This window comes from Lonchura striata, chromosome 20 (genome assembly GCF_050655825.1).
Source record: "Lonchura striata isolate lonStrDom1 chromosome 20, ASM5065582v1, whole genome shotgun sequence".
NCBI classification, from domain to species: domain Eukaryota; kingdom Metazoa; phylum Chordata; class Aves; order Passeriformes; family Estrildidae; genus Lonchura; species Lonchura striata.
Genome location: NC_140722.1, coordinates 7607982 through 7628279, shown reverse-complemented (window position 1 = coordinate 7628279; position 20298 = coordinate 7607982). Strand labels below are relative to the sequence as shown.

Genomic DNA, 20298 nt, shown 5'->3' with positions numbered 1-20298 from the left:
CCAGACTGAGCAAGGCAACATTTGGTATCAATCTGCCTTTCAGCAAGTCTTCAGCCTTGATAGAGAGCACAGAAGACAGACAGACAATGATAAAATCAAGTTCTCTGTCTGATGTCACCATAGCTTCAGCTTTAACAACAGGGCAGAAAATCCATTATCCGTAGTAAAAGTTTAGTCATGCTTATTTTTGAAGTAACTCTCTGGATTTTCTCTTTCTGCTTCGTTGGAACTATTCTCTCAGCAAGGAACTCCTTCATCTGCCTTTCTTCTCAGATCAACTTGCACACAGTTGAGAAAAGTTGTTTTGGCAGAGGAATGTGTACCTACACAATGCTCAGGTCTGTATGACTAAACATGCCTCTTTCTCCCTTCTTTTTAAGTTGCTTTAAGTTTAATTATTGTCCCCTTTGATGCTGCCTTAAGAAATTATAATAGAAAAATGAGGCAACTGCCAGAGCAGGCGCTATTCACAACCTTTTGACTTCTCATGTTCAGTCACTTTCTGCTATCAGACACACTGTGAGGAACAGTATTTTTTAAAGCTCTCACACAAGCATTGTTTGGAAAAAAAAATTTTCAAAGTTTAGAAGAGTTTTTTTTTTCCTCCAAATCTTCTCTAGTCCAAGTTTCAAAGAAATTTTAATTGCAAAGAAAATCTCAACATTTGCCCTAGGGAAGAGGTTTTTACAGCCATAACGGTTTCGCTCTGCAGCAATTCTTTTCCAAATATGGAATTTTCATGCCTTGTCTACATGAATACAATACTTTTAATTTGTCTTTAAAAACAGTCTCTGAGAGGAGGTGGAAGCAGCCATCACAGCACCTCTGTCACAACTTCTGAGACAGACAGAGCTCCTCCTGCTGTGGTGAGAGAGCTCCAGAGCTCAGACCAAGCCTTTCATGTTAGGATCTGGACAGAGAGCTGTATCTGAAAGTCGTTCCCTTATACCCTGTATAAAGTCAGAAGTTGCATTCCTAAAAGAGCTGCATCTTTTATGCCCCAGCACCACCTGAGGAGCCTGAAGTGCTCTTGTGCAGTGGGGCAGAGAACCCCCACCAGCCTCCCCTGCCAGAGCTGAGCTGTGGCACAGCCCCAGGACACACAGGGACCACCATCACCCCCCTCCTTGCCTCCTGCTGCCACTGCTTTGGGCCCTGGACACCAGCCAAAGTGACAAGAAAGGAAAGGCATGAACCCCAAACAGGACAGGTGGAATCAAAGCTGATGGCCCAGACAACGGGCCATTCGGATAGGAATTAAAGGACAAAGTAAAATAAAAAAAGCACAAAATGGAATTCTTCAGCTTTGACAAATGTGGAGGGAATTGGGCTCTTTTAAGCCAATGTTTGGCAGATGCATGAATTATTTATCATTCAATATTGTGTGATTAAATGGAAAATTGAAGATGTTCATAGCTTTGTCTGCAACTTTCTACCTCTTGTGAAAGACTCCTCAAATTCCTACACAGAATAACAAGTGGGTATTATACTGAGTCAAAAAGGTTTAAAGAAACCTCCTTCAATTTGCTTCTCAAGGTTCAAGGTCACGTTCAGACTCAGTCCTCTGCTGAAATAAATACTATGGCAGGCACACATCACTTTCAGGAAGGTGTCTTGCTGCTGCTCACTCTTCTTCCCTATACATCTTAATCCTCTTAGCAATTTTGTCCTTGGAAATCCCTCAATCTTCATGACAGGAGATCTGCAACCTCTCTTCACAGAAGGCGTGAGCCCGAGGAAGTCCCTTCCCTGACAGCACACTGTCATTTTGAGACTAAGACCAGGCCCCCACAGGATCCTCCTCCACAATGAAGCTGAAGGTTGTGAGGGAGGACAGGAGAGCAGCAAAAAACCAGAAAAGACCTGGGGGGCTGCATCTGCAGTTTTCACAGTCCTTGTCTGCAGTGTAACAAGATCATCTGGTTGAGCACAGCCCAGATTAGAAGCCTGGACCAACTTTCTACTGCAGATACCTCTTTGGGTGCCTTTGGGCTAAGCTAAGTGACTTCCTCAGCACCTCAGGACAAGCCTGCAGCAATAAACAGCTGTTAGCAAGGTGGAAGAATGAGTGTAATTAGTCTTCTTAATGCCAATTTCAACCTGATCTCTCACACTTAAGAAAACTGTTACAACGATTTTCCTTTTTTGAGAGGAGCTCATTAAATAAAAATTAGAAACAAGATAGTATAATGGGTAAGAAAATTGTTTCTGCAACATCCTGCTAAAATCCAACACTGCCCTGCATACAGACAGGCTTTTCTGGTTTGGCAGAAGATGCTCCAAACCTTCCTGCTCCCCAGGAATTCCTAAGCACCAGGAAGAGAAGAAGGAATCCAGGTGCCACAGGAATTTAGGAATCTGAAGCAGAATGGTGCACAGCCTCATCCCCCCAAAGAGGAGGCAAACATGCCTTGCTAAGACGCAGCACTGTGCAGAACACCACAGCTGCAAAAATTCCTGGCAGCTGAGTCTCCAACACTGGTAGTGCATTTTGGCCAAGTGTTTTTGAAAGCCAACGTCTCCAAGAGGAGCAGAGCAAGGAGAGGGGCTGCCCAGATGATCAGAGCTTTCCTAGTCCCTTCCTGGGTCCCTGAGGCTGCACATTGAGCACAAACAGGTCAGCAGTGAGCAGAGCTCTCGACAAGAAGCCCCGGAGCTTCACAGCCCCACAGGAGCCTCTGGATGGTCACCCCGGTAAACACTCACTGGAAACAAAGCCCAACTCTCCCCTCACAAAGAACAAACAGGAGAGACCAGAGCATCTTGCTGGGCCAGGGACCTACACACTGGGGCAGCTGTGCCAGGAATACTCAGAGCACAGCGTCTGGCCACGAGCTGCAGATAACAGCCTCCTGCAAAATAAAGGACTGACCTCCTTGTAAGCAACTTGCAGACAACAGCAACAGGCTAAATTTTCCATTCAACCATTAATGATTGATTCATTATTTATCTGGAATAATTTGCTTCATTCTACTAATCACATCACCACTACCAGCTCCTGACAATGAGCAGTGCTTACAGTCATGTCCCAGGAGTCACTCCCTGCCCAGAGCGACTCAGCCCAAAGCTCAGTGACCTCAGAGCTATTTCACCTCCCCAGGAAAACACCCAGCCTTTGCCAAAAGCTGCTCACTGCCCTGCAGACACCACATACGCACTGCCCCGTGTCCAGAGGGAGCTGCTGAAACCAACTCCTGTCCACCAAGGGCTCATTGCAGCCAGAAGAAACCAGCACCACACTCACTCTTCTCCTGCCCAGAGTCCCTCTTGCACTTTGAGGCCAGCCTACTGCCATGGTTTAACAGCAGAACAAGGTAGCTACTCTGAGTTCCTGCAAAATTCACATGTCAATGGCCCAACTTGGGCCCCACCAAGAAGCCCTTCCTGCAAGGGCAAACAGCCCCATAAAGAGAACCCACATGGAAACCAGACACCCCCAGAGCAGAGCAGACCTTCGTCCCCTCAGTGCCACAGCTCAGAACATCCCAACTGCATCCCCCCAGGCAGTGCTGTGCAACCACTTTGCAGACAAAACCCACACAGCAAAGGGCACAGACACCTTTCCCCAGAGGAACCAGTCCTTTGGAATGGACCGAGTCTGGATGGGGGCTCTGGAGACAGGGGCAGAGACACCACATGTCCCAGGTCACTTGCATGCAAATGAAGAAGCATTTTAGCATCCAGTCTTGTAGAAATCAAATTTTGATATCCTTCCATGGCCACTAAATTCTGTTCACAAAGACCAAGGAAAAAAAAAAAAAGTAAAAGCCTTAATAAATACTGGAAGACCAGGGAGCTCACACCAGCTCCCAGCCCAGCATAGCTCAGGGATTATCTAGGCAATAGTTTATTTTTCTCTCCAGTATCATTTTCCCAGCTTGATCTCTACTGTCGCAGTATGATGGTTTCACCCCATTAGCCTTGCTTAAAAAAGTGATCCCAGGACTGTAAGTGTTATTGCCCACATAAATCAGGAGGCTTTGAATATGGAGCACCTTTAAATAAACAGCTGATGGAAGTGAAGTTCCGGGATCATTATTAATAGCTTTTCATTTCTGTGTCCGCTGTGCTGTGACATTCTTTCCCAGCAGAAAGCCTCCGCTTCCTATCCCCAGTACATCTGATCCCATGAGTCCTCCAGCCAGAATGAATGACTGTACCTTTGTGTTAATTGCATCGCCCGTTCCACAGACGGAATACTAATATTAACTAGCAAGAGGAGGAGAGTTTGCAGACCAGGAATGATGGGACACTTTAGAAAGATGCACACCAGTCCCACTGTCTTTTCCAGGGCTGGTCCTTCCTCCTCGCCTCGAGGAAGGGCAAATCTTCCAACACACACCAGTAAATGTTACAACAGTTGACGAGGTCCTATTCAATTTCTGTCCTGTCTGAAGTGCCTTGTACTGGACAGGCACCAATTTTCTCTGCTCTGCCAGCAATATTACACCTCTCACAAACCCCTTGTAAGCAGGATGATGCCATTCTCCACATTCCAAACAGCTTCAGGATGAGTTCAAAGCAATATACACCCTTGGAGAAGCAGCCACCACAGAGTAGCCCCAACAGAATTTACAGGTACTGTTCAAAAATCTCACCTGGCCAGATCCAGTTCATTTTTCTCCAACATGACTTCCCCAGGGAGAAATCACTCTCCTCCTCCACCTTCACCTATCAGGGACTCTCCTGAGCGCTGCAGGAAGGTGCAGAGCAACAATGGGCAGACCTAAGGGCAGCAACATCACCCACTTCCCTTTCCCAGGGTGGTGAGCCTGGGACAGGACTGGACATCTCATCAAGAAGGACCTTGGCCACCTGCTCAGGGAGTCCCTGGCCTTGCTCTCTGCTGCCAGCACTGACACATAGGTGCTCCCAGGTGGAATTCCCAAAATCTTCATTTGCAGGACCCAGAGCTGCCAACCCTGCTGCATGCACAAATGACATCTTCCCCCAGGTCTGTGGAGAGACCAACTTTCTCCTCGGAAAGTGTGCTCAGGCTCTCTGAGGCACTTTGCCCAAAGAAAGAAGGAAATGATCCTGCTGACAGCCAGTCCCAATGAAGTGACTGGCAAAAAGGCTCCACAGTGGTGCAAGGTGCCCAGGAAAAGGCTGGCACAGGTGTTACAGCCCCTTTACTGCAGAGACAAAAACAGAGGGTCCTGCTGCTACAGCCCACCCCTATCTCCTTCTACTGTTCTTGAGTCATGCTGCTCAAAGAGAAATCACAGGAGAAGCAAATATCCCAAAACAGCCTGTTGCTGTTTGCAGGGACAGACTTTCCAACAGACAATTTGTTGTACATAAACTCAAAGGGCAGCAAAGAGCAGCAAACCACAGGAACAGGTGATGGCTTTTGATTTTACTGCTTGCTCTTTTCCCAAATCCAGCTCTCAGCAAGGAGATTTGGGACACAGGCATAAATAACAGAAGGTTCACCTATGAGAGAGCTGAAGTGGAAATATCAGAAAACTGGAGTGTGGCTGAACAAGGCTGAAAGAGACCACTACACGTAGGAAGTACATTCTTTGGAGGACTTTAAGAGGAATAAAAGGTGTTAAATGTGTCTCCTGATTTCAGAGCCCTTTGCTAGCTATGGTCTGAATTGTGATGGACTAGCACAGCAAAGATACATCCTTATGACAAGCCTGTGGGTCTCTGGATATGATTCTGCAAGCCAGATGCAGCACCAGCCTTCCTTTTGCAAGAAATTCTGACCACTATGTCGAGTGAGGAAAAAGATTTGATTCCTCCTCCACAAAGTCGGATTTGATTCCTCCTCCAACTTGCAGACAACAGCAACAAGCTAAATTTTGCTGTATTTTCAGACTGTGAGCCAGCATCTAGCAGCCACACAGGGCCCTCAAGCACAGGAAATACAGTGGGTATCACATATGCAAAGCTCAGTGCATCACCAGAAACACTGCTTTCCAACCACCAGACTTCAGCATCCCATTGAAGCGTCACCTCTCAGTAGAGGCCAAATGTGCAAATTGCAGTTGAAAGGGAGAACATTTCTGAAAGCTTGAAGCACATGAACACAGCAGACTGGAACAGAATCTGCAAGTAGCTTCACTTTAATGTCACTACCAGACCAACAGCACAAAGAGGAAGGGACAGACTGGGAGCCCTGGGAACAACCACTCTGCTCAGCACAACTGATAAAGGGGGATTATCATTCAGTTCCTCCATCAGGCACAGGGGGTTCAGGGCTTTGGTGTAAAACTCCATCAAACAAGACTGGCATCCTCACTTCTGACATTCCTGGATGGACAGAGGACGCAGCGTGAGGTTTTGCACAGTCAAAATTCACATTTCACAATCCAGCCCTTTGCCTCTGACACTCCGGGAAATAGTGAGACTGTGAGAATCTTCTCAACCCAGCACAGAGGCTTTGAAGGGTCTTTCCTCATGTATCTGCACAAAGCTGGGACCTTGGGGCCTTGTATGTATGTTCTAATGTTATTATTATCAAAAGGAATAAAGAGGGACATGGTAAAGTAAGAGGCAGCAAAGCAGCCCAGGCAACAAAGGGAGAAAGAAAGAGAGAGATTACAGCAGCAATAGGGAGGACAGAAAGGCGAATGGACAAAGTGCATGGGAAAGAATAGAATGAAGTAGATACACATACACGTGAGCAAGCAGGATTGTGCTGGAACATGTGGGAGTGTGGGCGTGCAGGAGAGGGCACAGACACTCACACAGGCAGGTGCAGCCATTTGCAGCTCCCACTCCTCCTGCCCCACCCCAGGCTGGCAGCCTGGCACGGCTTCAGCATGGGATCTCCCTGAGAACACCCAGGGCACACGCAGGACTCCCCTGACCCACCCTCCCCACTCAGTACAGCAGCCACTCTGACAGAGAAAGATCCTCACAACCAAAGACACGGACAGACCCTAGCTCTGAGCACCCCTGCTCTCCCCTAAGCAGTGCTTGCAAGAGGGAGAAGTGGCAGGACACATGTACAGACACAGCCGCTTCCCTGTATGGTTTTCTCCAGCTTTGTCACCCTCACACACATTGACCCTTTGCATCCTGCTCTGTCACTGCACTGCAGACCCTTGCTTGCACTGCCTTTGTCCTCTGGGCTGCTTCACCTCTCCCTTCAACTCCTTTCTAGCTCCCTTGATGGCAGTCACATCAGAGCCCATTCACACAGCCCCAAGTCCCCAGCCCAGAGCCCACCACACCCAACCTATGTGGTCACTTGCACAAGGGCTGAAATCCAAACTGCGCATCACCCCCTGAGTGCTGCCACAACCATCTCCAGGCCCCACTGCTCCAGCTGGATACTGGAATGTGTCAACCTGGACTTCACGTCCTCCTCTCCCACCCACCACCTAACTCAGGCTGCTGGGCTGGCAGCAACCTCGGGCAGAATTTGGGCATCCAAATCCAAGCAGTGTCCAGCCAAGAAGCCATTCCAGCCCCCCTGGACCTCTGAGTTGTACATGTCTTGCCCCTCACACCTCACAGTGGTGTGACACCGAAACTCACACCTTGAACACACAGTCATTGTGATTCCAAAACAGAAAAACAAGACACAGCTGCCCTGAGCAAGGCTGATTACAAATCTCTGAGAGCTTCAGGACCAAGCCAGACACAAGCATTGCATCTGGGCACTCCTTGGGCCCCCAGGGTGGAGGACACCAAGAGCATTCACTCAGGAAACAGCTTTCTACATCTTGGTACACAGAGGCACAGTCAGACCTCACACACAAAAACATACAAAACATAAGAAGTTTTCAAAGACTCCAGGCATTGTCTAGAAGAGGACAAAGAAAAAAAAAGCTATTTCTATATATACTTGGGAAGCACCAGATAGCATAGTGATGGACTAGATATAAAAAAGATACAGATGAGTCTCAGTCCCAGCCTTTGATCACTCACAAGGGAAATGCATGTGCTGCCTTCTGGAAACCAGGACCAGACATTGTGTCCTACCTCTGCCTAAGCCCAGCTCAGCTGCAGTTTAAAGAAAAGGCCTTCCAGCCTGGTGCTTCACAGTCCCTCCCTCTCGATTCTATTTCACAGCAGCTTTTCACAACCCTGACAGCGCTTACTATAAGCAATACAAGCTCAGCTGCAGGATTTTCTCCTTCTGGGACAGCCTAAGGTTTGGAAAATGCCTCCCTAGAAGCACCAAACTTGACTGGAGCCTGTGGCCAGGACGTGAAGGGAGATGCTGAGCAGCCGCCCTGAGCAGTCCCAGGTCAGAGCCTGTCCTGCCAGCTCCAGCACTCTGAAGGACTGAGAATAATTTACACCAGCTGAGTGAGCAGCTCACCACTGTCACACAGCCCTGCTTACCAAGGCTTGCTTTCCAGCACTCCATTGCTTCTCCAGCTTCTCCCATGCCTGGCAGCACCCAGGCAGTGCCATGCCTCTGTCCTGGTCAGCCTGAGTGAGCCTTGGCCAGCAGATCCACAGGACAGAGGCCCCATCTCCTACTGCCCAAGGACTCTTTTCCAAGGCATCTCCCTCAGTGTGAGCACTAAGAGATGTTTAAATGTCCTCTACTGGGTATGGTTTGGAGGGAGTTAATTAGCTTTGCTTGGTGCTGAGTTTTAGGTTTGTGACCAAAACAAAACTGGTAACACACTGATATTTTAGCTACTGCCAAATGGTGTTTGCAGTGTTAAAGCCTTCTCTGCTTCTCACCACATCCCCCAGTAAGCAGACTGGGGGTGCACAAGAGTTTGGGAGTGGATTACCCAGATCAACCACAAAGCTACCCTGTCCCATCTAACATCATGCTCAGCAACAAAAAGGGAGAGGAGAGATCCTGGGGTGGGGTTGCCACCCTTAGCTCAGGAACTCCTGGACATCAGTTCACACACAGAAGGTAGTGAGTGTTCGCCTTCACATCCCTTGTTTTCTTTCTCTCTTCTTTCACTTTCACTTTTTAAACCATTTTTATCTCAACCCACACATTTTCTTGCTTTTACTCTTCCTTTCCTCTTCCCATGACCCACTTGGGAATGAGAGAGTGAGTAATTGGCTGTGTGGGGCTTAGCTGCTTACCATGGCTATCCCATAACAGGCCCAAAACACTCGGCTGCACCAGTGCAGGCCACATTCACAGCCAGAGCAGAGGAAATCAGACTGAACCCTTCCAAATGCATTAACCAGAAAGCAGCAGCCGTGGCAGAGTGAGAAGCTGCCATTCTCCTTGCACAATGCTTTGAGCCTCTCAGTCCTGTGATGAGAGCTCACATCTCCAGTTCTGGAGCAGCCAAGCACCACCCCACTCCCCATCTAATCCACTGAAATATATTAGCACTCTAGGTGCAAAACCAATTAGAGCCTCAACTGATGGTTCCAGCATCCTTCCTAGCCAGACGTGAGTCTCCCATTACACAAAAATGTAAACCGCTTTTTCAGAGAAAAATCCACAAATGCCCACCTGTGGTGGCTACTCGAGCTGGGGAGAGTTCAGTGCCTACACTCACTCCTTGCAGCCATTGCTTTGTGGTGCCAAGGACAGGAGCAGCATCATCTGTCAGCACAACAGTCAGTCCTCTTAGCAGGACTTAAAGCTCTCCAAAGCCCTTGTCTGCCTTCACTAATCCACTGCCAACTCCTGGGCAAGGCCATGTCTTCATCTGCAGGGTCAGCCACAGCCCCTGGCCGCTCATGCCAGGGGACTCAGAGTGGCAGCCCCAGTCCTTGGCACACCTGGGGCTTGTCCCCCGCTCACACACCCAGCTGGCACCAGCCTCTGCCATAGCTGCCACGGGGCTGCTCCGCTCCTGCATCACGCTGGGCCGGATCAAACCCACCCAAGGGCTCATCGGAGACATGAATCTGGGCAACAAGGCAGGAAAGAGGGATTTGGGAAAGACACGGTCACTCCTCAGCGAGACGAGCAGAGCCGCTGCCCGATGGAGGAGCCTAGCTCTCAGCTCACCTCGGGCAGCACCTTTCAGATTAATTGGTTAATTGGCACGGCGGCTGTGCAGGGAAAGGAGGAAGGATGGCTCCCTCTGCCGGCCCCGGTACCGGGAGCAGCCCCCGCCCGTGCCCCGGCACCGGGAGCAGCCGCAGCCCGGCTGACCCCGCGCCGCATCCCGCAGCTCTCATCCCTGCGGCACGGCGGAGGATGCCCAGGGAAGGGGTGCCCTGCCTCGGGACAGCATTGCTGCAGCAGGAATTATTTTGGAAAAAAAAAATACCGTGCCGCTAGGAAACAGCCCGGGAGGGCTGTAGCAAATGGGTGTTCAGCTGACTTTTTAAAGTTTAAGCAGGGATGTAATTTCTTAAGGACTCTGCTGATGCTCAGCTATTCCTACCTGCCATCAAAAGGTTTAGCTGTATTTCATAAGTGGGAAGGCAGCCAAGCTCAGAAAGCTGGTGAAGTCCAGCTCTCCATGCAAACCCCTCCCTCACCTGTCTATCCTTGACCTTCCAGACTCCACTGGCAGGGGAAACAATTCCCTCTCCCACACAGGCACAACACTGTCAGCAACAGCCACATGCCTAGTTGGGGCCATAACAATAGCAAAGAAAGCACATTTTCACACAGCTAAAAACACTGAATAGTGAAAATACAGAAAGATCTAAGGGTAACTCTGCAGTCTGGTAGTGGGGGTGGGGAGGCGGGGGGAACAAAACTGTCCTGTCTCAGGTTAACAAGATGATTTGCTCACTGTTAGTATATGCACAACTCAAACTGATTCTCTCTAGAGAGGATGATGAGGACAGGAGGAGGTGCCTGGAGCTTAGGAGCCACTTTTAATGACAAGGATTATTGGAAAAACAGCATTTTGGGGATTTGGGATTCCGGGAAGAAGCTGCAGTAGGAACGGAGGGAGATAATCCCAGTGTGACAGACAGAGATGCAAGGAAGCAGGACTGGAGAAGGAATTGCAGCATCCCCAGGCACACACAGAAGTTACTCTCTGGCACAAAGGAACATCCATTCCAGAGCAGAGGCTGCCAGAACAAGGCCCTGTCCCACAGCTTCCAGCTCTCTTCCCTCCTGGGATGGCCAGACCAGTATGGTTTCTCTGTGCCAGCCAAAACTTTATCTGTATTTGCTGACTCTGGCCAACAGTGGGGCCTCAGAGCCAGAGGTTCCATCTGTCCCACAAGCTCCCATCAAGATGATCAGGCTCCCTGGGCAGCCTGTGACCTCTGAGCAAGCAGCCAGCCAGGGGCACCCAGGCTCTGCCCCAAAGGCAGCAGAGGGGCACCAAGGAGACACAGCCCAGGGCACCCAGCTCCAACACCTCTCAGGTGGGCATGGGGCCCTTCCTTGGCTGGTGTCTATCTGCACACAGCTCACCAGAGCATGGGGAAGGGCAGCAGTGCTCGAGAAGGAGTCCAGAGACAGAGAGGTGTCACCTGCAGAGGCTGTGCTGAGTCCCCAAGTGCTGCTGGGCACAGCACTGGGGATGAAGCTGCCCCAGGCCTGTGGCTGCAGCACCCAGGAGGAGCTGCTTGCTGCACAGAACTGGACAGCTCATCTGTGGGAATGAACTCCCTCCTGCCAGGCCAGTATTGTGACCACATCACACCCTCCTGCTCTGACTCTGTTTTGCCATCAAAACCTCAGGGAAGTGCCAGCTTACCAAAGCACTACTCAGATCCTGTGCTTGCTTCCACAGCTGCAGTTTCCAAATGTCTCACTCACAGCCTTGGTGTGCAGGGTGAACATCACTACCTGTACCCACATTCACACGTGGGCTCCTGCCAAAAGGCATTCAGAGCTTTCAAGGCTCCACTTATTGTCCAAGATGTTTCTATGGCGACTACCTTCACATCCCATCACTGGCTGTGGAAAGCTTCTGGCCATCAGCAGCTTCAGGTGAGTTGAGGACCTCAGGCTTCAAGTCACCTGCAGTTGTTGATGCCACTGGCTACATCCAATTGGGAAGGGCTTAACAAAACCCTCAATGAATGGTGAGCACAGCAGTGTTGGAGAGGCGTGAGCCCACGTCTCCTTCCCTTTGGTGTTCCCTCGAGTACTGTAGCAGGGAGGAGCAACAGGGAGGGGCAGGGGGTGTCTGCAAAAGGGTACTGGACAAACAATTCTGCTTTCATGATTCCCTGAAGGATTTCTCAATGAGCAAAGCTCACAGAACTGCCATAACCAAAGCTCAGGACCATCTGAGTCCATGCAGTGACCGGCCCTGACACACCAGTGCCCTGGCAGAGCTCCCAGCTCTGCTCCTACAGGGCACCTCACTAAATGCTCCTACAGGGCAGACACAAATCTGTAGATGCTTCTGAGAAGCACCAGGCCCAGCATCACCTCCATCACAGCCACAGCTTTCATCATGAGCCAGGCAGGGCCAAATTCAGCACAATGACAGCACTGACAGCGTGAGACAAGCAAGGTGGCTTTGTCTGGGGAGCACCCCCTGCCCACAACAGTGTGACAGCACTGCTAACAGGCACTTAGCCCACAGCTTCAGCCCCGAGGAGTGTGAGCTAAAGCATGGCTCTCTCACAAGAGATCTGAAATTAGGAAGTGCAGCACTGAGTAGAGTCAAAACTGGATGAGTTCTGTTGGGTTTGTTTTCTCCAGGCTCGTGGATGGCACTGCCAGAGCAAGGCAGTGAGTAAAAGCAGGACAGCAGAACTGGGCACAGCAGGCAGAGAGGAGGCAACTGCAGATTTCCCAGACAAGAGCAGGAGGGCCGGACTGGGAACACAGAAGTGCTGCCCTTCCTGCAATGAGTATTGCAACTTTGCCTTGTGTTTAGTGAGCTATCCTGAGATGGGGCACCCAGCAGAAAGGAGACACGTTCTGAAAAGCACCTTGATTTTCAGCTTGTAGGTGTGGCAGCAATGAATGATCCAGATGAACCTGGCCCTTGGGCTGGAGCACAGATGGACCAGCTTTGAGCTGGCTGCCTCTCCTATGCCCAAGGGCATAACTACACCTGCTTTCAAGAACAAAAGTGCTGGGGCCTCAGCTTAGCAGGGTCTGTCCCCCAACTTTTAGGCAAAGATGTCTTCTAGGAAGTCTGGGGAGAGCTACCCCCAGGTGACACTGGTATGTGCCCTCACCAGCACCGAGGCTGGGTCAGCAGTGCAGAAGCAGCTGAGACAGCACTTGGAAACCCATTTGAAGACAAAATGCCCAGCCACTGAGGCACAGGCACCCCCAGACAACCCGTGTGCTGTGAACAGTCCCTCCTTGTGCTCCCACCTCCCAGCAGAGTCCTCTACCCCCATTTGTTGTACACACACCAGGAAACATCAATAGCTAAGGGAACTCTGGGGCTGCCCTGGGCCCCACACCCAGCTGCCAGCTACCACTTGCTCAGGCCCACAGAGTCCCACGGGCCCTCAGAAGAAGGTGCTGTAATGCTGTCAAAGAGCTGAGACATCCATTTGCAAGAAGAAATCCACACTGCAAGAGGATCTGAGGAGCAGCACCACCAAGAAGACCCAGAGCTAGACCTAGACCCTCTGCAGGCATCCCAGCCAGCCCTGTGGGGTAATGAAAGGCAGACACTGCTGCAGAAAGATCCACTTTTGCTACCCAGACATTGTCCTGCAGAACCAGTACAAAAATGCCATCCGACAACCATTCCCTGGCAGGATGAACCAGAACTCCCTTCTTCCTGCCACAGCACAAAGGACTGTAAAAAGAAAGAAAAATGCAAGAGATACAGAGCCAGGCTAAAGTAAAGCCTGGACTAGTCTCTGAAAGCAGAGTTGTTGCAAAGGATAAAATTGAAAATTACTGTAATGTGCTGTATTCCTTTTATGGACTTCGCAAATAATAGAAAGTGATGACTAAATGAAAAAGAAACTGTGAAGTAACTGGAAGGATGGGTCTCTGCAGTGGCTGCCAGCAGGAGCAGAGAGCCCCATGCCTGAGCCCTCCACAGCTCTCCAGAGCAGAAACTAACCCTAAAAATGGACCCAACTGCAGAGACAGATGTCCCACAGAGCTGAGCAGGCAGTGGACACTCAGCTCATGTTGGGTGAAAGCTGAGTCCAAGTCCAACTCTATGCTCCAAGTCTACAGCAATTGCTGCTGAAATCCAGCCACAAAGGCTTGGCTTTTCTGCTGGGGTAGAGCTGGGACTTCACAAGTACCACAGCTCACAGGGACAGGCAGGCACGAGCCCTGTGAATGCTGCAGTGGCCGAGCCAAAGCACAGAGCCCTGTGCCCCCACCTGCAGCCCAGGGCACACCAAGGTGACACAGGGGACCCTGCTGCCCGCAGAGCAAGGAGCACACGGGTGCTGGGGGCATGGCCAGGACATTCCCAGAGCAACAAACAGGCTGAGGCTGAGCTGGTGACATCCCTCCCCATTGGGCACCTCTTCCACCGAGAAACACCATGGGGTAAGCTGGTGCTAGAGACAAAAGAGATCCCAGCAACAGCAAGGAGCTGTACACCGTGTCCACCTACAGCCTCGGGCAAGCAATCTGGATGGGATTCACACCCACCTCATCTTTACATGTAATTTTTCAAGAAAGCAGATCACTCAAAATGGCCTGTGCCTCAGGATATGCATGGACTTATCTGCAGAGAAGTGTCACTGCTTGTAAACCCAAACACAGTTGCATAACCACATGGTTAAAAGATAACAAAAATTCATACATGGCTGTATCCTTATGCATGAATACTCTTTAGCGACATGATGTCAGAAGAACCCAAGTGTCACCACACTGTTTCTTTTTCAAACTCTGTTCCTTTACTTTTAAAATGTGGGTTTTTAAAATATAAAAACTAATTATTTGAAAAAATAAGTAATTGTACTTCAAAGGAATAACAGCAGGTTAAATCCCACCTGAAGTCCAGTTTTGTTTCAAAGCTTTCATAAACAATCTAATCCTTCTAATGAAATAAAGTCTGTGGGTTGAAAAAGGGGCTTCAAATAAACAAACATTCTTGCTGCAACATTTCCAGCCAAATTTTACTGCTATGGGATAGTGACTATGAGCACAAAAGTAAAATTTGCTGCAAAAAAAAGCCTTGCTAGCTCAATATTATTTTTAATGCAAAAAAACACCAAAAGCTGACCAGAGAATATAAACAACAGTAAATTGTGACCCTTTTCTCATAATCCTTACACACAAGAAAGAACTATGAATTTTTCAAACATGACATTGCATTTAAATCATGAAAATATAATATTTTTGTGATGGAGCTAGGAAGAATAGGGTTTTAACTGCTATTTTTAACCCAAAGACAACTTTTTTTCGTTCAATTTTTTTTTCTGGAGTCCTGCTAGCTTCTTTTGAAAAAGACTTTTAAAACTGACCTTGTTCCAGTAGCCACTTGTCTGTCATAGGTATGAAATCACTATATCATATTATAAAGTGTCAATGCACCAAAAAGCAAAGGGCATTTTTTTTTCAGAAGGAACAAAACTGGCTTTTTTAACTATGAAACAGCACATACTTTTTCTTTCATAAGCCCACCAATTTCAGCACTGTATTATTCAGCAATCGGCTTTTCATACAGAGACCAAACCTCACTTGATCTGACCCTCACCTCACTGGAGCAGAGGCGTACATGAGACAAAAGTCAGCACAGAATCTGGGCCACCTTATTTAGATTTCAGTGGGCTCTACCCTGTGCTACTCTCAGGGTACTGTCAACATTTCAGGAATTCATCAATGAGCAGCAGAACCACCTTTTGGCCTTGAACACAAACAAACACAGAACCAGAACAGAGAAACCGTTTCAGACTTAGAGCCAGAGAAACAATTTATTTTCAGCATTTAAAAACTCATGTACCAGGACAATGATCTCCAACCCTGATAATTGTTTTCTGCAAATACTCATTACCCAGTGTTCTTGAAAGAAGTGGAGAGCATCCATCAGCCTCATAGGGAAAATCTGGCAAAGCCCAGGTTCTGAGCTGGGCATGCAGTCTATGAGTACAGAGACTGCAGCCATGCTCTGTGCATTGGGTACTCTGAAGAGACAGAAACAGGTCCCAAAGAAACAAGTCTTGGGCTGAGATTTCCTCAGTGGTATGCACGACTGTGTTGCAACACAAGCATTTTAACAGCACAAGTACCAACCCAGGAGCAGGGACAGAGAGGCACATTCCCCCATTTATTTCCTCAGGCCATGAAAACAAGCTCAGGAGAATCAGAGCTCTGGCAGAGCCACCCATCCTTCCTTCGCAGCCCTCTCAGGTCCAAAGGCTTCCCTGAGGTGCACTGCACTGTCTTATGAAGTTATGTCTGAACTCCTGAGCCTGCCCCTCCTCACTGCTGCCTACACCATCACCCCTGTAACTGGTCTTGTTCATGCATAAAACCAGGCTAGATGAGAAGACAGAGCAGATGTCCCCAGATTGTGCAGGATGTTAAAACGGTCAGAAAGCAAATAAAAATGAAGAGGCATCGACTGCATCCCTCCACTCCCAGACCCACGGCCAAGTGCCCGCAGGAGCCCAGATGGCACAGGGTGGGCTGCCCGGTGAGAGGCACCTGGCGTGGCAGCACTGGGCCGGGGCACGCCAGGGAGCAGATGCGGCTGCACATCTCGCTCCCAGAAGGCCTGTGCTCAGCCAGTTGGGAACCACATTTTAAATGAGGAAAGTGCTAGTTTTAGAACAGTTATTTTTAGTTTGTTGTTAGAAAAAAATGTGGCTCTGTGAAGAGAGATGTTACCCGGACGGCTCTAAAGGGCCCCCGCTGGGCTCCTCGGGCACAGCAGCCACACATCCACACGCGCCCAAGGCAAATTCCGTGCGGAATGGGCACGGAATGGGTGCAAAGGCTCTGGTCTCAGCCAGAGAAATGGGGAGATGGATCTTGGGCAGGACGAGCCCGAAGAGGATGTTTTAAGCTACCACCGGTTAGAAAAGGAGCCGCAGCTCTTCAAGCACCGGACTGTTTCAACTGGAGGGTGTGCTCGGACCCGCCGCTGGCGCGGCCGCGCCGGAGGCATCAAACCTCTGCCTTCGCCCGCCGACACCGAGGAGACCGGGGCCCCCGGGCACCCCGGGGCACCGCGGGACTGCCCGGCCCGAGGCGGCGGCGACCCCGGGGCCGGGCCGAGCCCGCCTCACCCGCGGGGAGCGCCCGCCGCAGCCCCGCCGAGCGGCGGCAAAGTTTGCGGCGCGGCGAGGGACGGAGAAGTTGGGCTCCCCCGAACCCCGGCCCCGAACCCCCGCCCCGAACCCCCGTCCCGAACCCCGGCCCCGAACCCCGCCCCGAACCCCCGCCCCAAGCCCGCTCTTACCTGGGGCGGCGGCCGCGGCGGCTCCCCCGCGCCGGGCGCTCGGCCTCCCACGGCATCCTGCGCGGCCCCGCCGGTGCGGAGCGGAGCGGAGCGGAGCCCCCGCAGCCGGGCACGGAGCGGAGCGGAGCCCGGGCAACACCGTGGAGCGGAGTGGAGCCCGGGCAGCCGGGCACGGAGCGGAGCGGAGCCCCCACAGCTGGGCACGGAGCGGATCGCAGCCCGGCAGCAGCGCGGAGCGGAGCGCAGCCCGGGCAGCCGGGCACAGAGCGATCGCAGCCCGGGCAGCCGGACACGGAGCGATCGCAGCCCGGGCAGCCGGGCACAGAGCGATCGCAGCCCGGCAGCGGCGCGGAGCCCCGAGCGGCGGCGGCGAGCGGAGCCGGCTGCCGGCACCGGGCGGGCGGGGCGCGGGCGGCGGGTGCGCGGCGGGGGCTGCATGTGCGGCGAGAGCCGCCTTCCTCCCCCTCGCTCCCTGCCTGCCTCCCCTCCTTCTCCGCCAGCCCAGCCCAGCCCAGCCCTGCCCAGCCCGGCCCGGCCCAGCCTCTGCTGGAGACTCTGAGAATGCAGCGCCGGGTCCGCGCCCCGGGCTGGCCCCGGGGCCTCCCCCAGGGACCCGCCCCAGGGATCGTCCCCGGCCCCGGGGCAGCGGCCCCGCAACCCCACGGGCTGGCGCGGGCCCCGGCGGGCCGGGGAGGCTCTGCCCGCAGCTCGGGTCCTCTCCCCGCCCCGCGGTGCCCCCGCTCCGGGCGCCCGCATCGTCTCCGCCGCTCCGGTGCCTTTGCCGGCCGCGCCGGGGGCGGGAGCAGGGCGCGGACAGGGGCAGGGGCAGACTTGGCCACCCCCAGGTCAGGGCCAGCCCTCCTGAGCCCGGTGCTGAGATCTAACTCAGTGCGGGGAGCAGAGGACTGAGCCGGGCTGCCACGGCATCGGACAGGTCAGGGACAGAGACCCCAGGCTACGCTTCCGCTGCCTGTGAGTGGTGCCAGGCATTGATGGCCCAGTGGCATCGTGGCAGGAGCTCTGTCCGGGGCTCCGGGCATCTCTGGGCTGAGGCTGAGGCTGTCAGACCCCCTCCCACTGTGCACCAGGTGGCCATGGCTACTGGTATCCTCAGCACCCACCTCAGCTCTTTGGTGCCTTCTCCAGAGTCTCGCTCGATGCACGGTGGGCACTGTCCTGGCCCAGCAGCATTTTGAGGGTGCAGGGACAGAAGTGGAGGCTTGTTGCCTGCAGTAGAGTCACCCACCAGCAGTGGGATGCTGGGTGTACAGACTGCTCTGGGCCAGTGGAAGATGGAAGCAGGGAAGAAGCTCAAGGCTGGTGAGGCTGCAGTACTGTATTTGGGGACGGATAAATCTGCTCTTGCAAGTAACGTTTTAGTCACAGCTCAGGCAAACAGACTCCAGTGGGACATTTCCCAGTCTCCACTGCCCAGAGACACATCTTACCTGGACAAAATACTCTCCTGTGTCCATGGCACTCTCTGTTATTTGAACTTGGAGTCTGGCCCTGAAAAGAACATAAGAGAACACCAGAGGAGGGAATGTGGTGTTGCTCCATCTGTACAACACCTTGTGTACAACAGAAACAAATCCTCTGCATGGCCAATTTGGTCAAGAAACAGTAGTAACCCAGGAGCAGGTTATCCACAGACTCCGTGGATCTGGTGCTTCCTGTTTAGGCAGGTGCCCTGAAGGTGAGGGAGGGCTGGGTGGAAAGCAAAAGAGAGGCTTATAAGCACAGCATGGATCCAGGAGGAGTGGCTCTTCCTTTCCAGGACCAAAAGATGAGCAGGACGCAGATCCAGCAGCAGGCTCTGGCATCTTTATTTCCTACCTTTGCACAGGCTGGCACAAGGCTTCCCCCCATCCTACTGCTGCATGACCCCCACCCTCAAAAGCCAAGGGAGCCCTGAAGACATCCTAAAAATGCTCCACATCAGCCCCTTCAGACACAGAAGCATCTAGAAATGTCCTCAATCCCAGTGTGAGACTGAGAGACCTGCCAGCTGCAAGCACTGCTGCCAAAGTAGATCCCACTTGAGCCTGATGCTCTTGTAGGGAAAGGAGCAAAGCCTGGAGCACAGCTGCTGCACTGCTAACACAGGCTGCAAACAGAGACTGTGTGCTCAGTGCCAATCTAGCCCTGGGACAGCTGCAAGGCTCTTGTGCCAGCTATGACACTGGCACTGGGAACACCCAGATCCTTTCCCTGGGACAGCCAAGAGGTCACCTCGCACAGTGCAGGTGGAATTGAGACTACCTGACTGAAAGCATCCAGTAAGCTGGTGTGATACTGGAAGATGGTCCCAGCACTTGTCTGTAGTCATGGTGCTCTTTCCAGCCTGTTTTTGCTAAGACACCCTTGTTCTGAAGACACAGATTTGTCTCTCCTCCCCTGTGGCACAGCAGCTCCATGCCTGATCTAGCTGAAGAAGTCCCTGCTTATCACACGTGGCTTGGACTAGATGACCTTTAAAGGTCCCTTCCAAACCATCCTATGACTCCATGATTCCATGCCCTCTTGCTGCTGCCATGCAGGTGCTGGTAAGGCTGGGCAGCCTGTCCCACCCAGCTGCCACACGAGCCCTGGAGAGCACCACAAGGCACTTTATGACAGTCCTTCCATGACACCCAAAATCAGTGGTGCTTCAGAGTATGCTCAGGTCACATGGCCAGCAGCCACCACGGGGAAGGAGAGATGGAGGATGCAAAGCAGGAGAACTAAGGACCACCTGTGATGTGATTTCTCCTGTGGCTCCCCATGAACACTGGGTGCAGCCTTCACAGCTGTGTCTCAGCCCCTCTGAGAAGCTGACATGTCACTGTCATGTCATGCCTTGTATGTGCAGTGACAGAAGGATGGACAGGTTATCCTTTGACTTTGTTGCCATCCCCTTTTTCTCCATGAGAATTTAGTCCTCATCTGGCTTCTCTTTTCCTCTTATTCTCAGCAATGCTTTACCCCAGCATTTAAATAGCTCTTTTGTATTTTTTAGCTTTCCTCTACCTGCAGCACTGTTCCCTTACTCTGTTATACTCTCCCCATCTCATTGAGCTCCAGGCCCTTTGCTTTGTTCTCTCCCTATCTCTCCCTTTCTTTCTGCTGATGCCTTGTTCCTTTTCTT

The 20298-nt window shown here is 51.7% G+C and overlaps 1 protein-coding gene across 1 annotated transcript in view; it reads right to left on the bottom strand.

Moving 5' to 3' along the window:
* The window catches only part of CDH22 (cadherin 22), a 76569-nt gene extending 58902 nt beyond the window's left edge, over nucleotides 1-17667 (bottom strand). Inside the window, exon 1 of the mRNA XM_021540884.3 lies at nucleotides 17172-17667. The gene's annotated coding sequence lies outside the window, so the exon portion shown is untranslated. The remainder of the gene's footprint in view (nucleotides 1-17171) is intronic.
* Between the last annotated feature and the right edge of the window lie 2631 nt (nucleotides 17668-20298).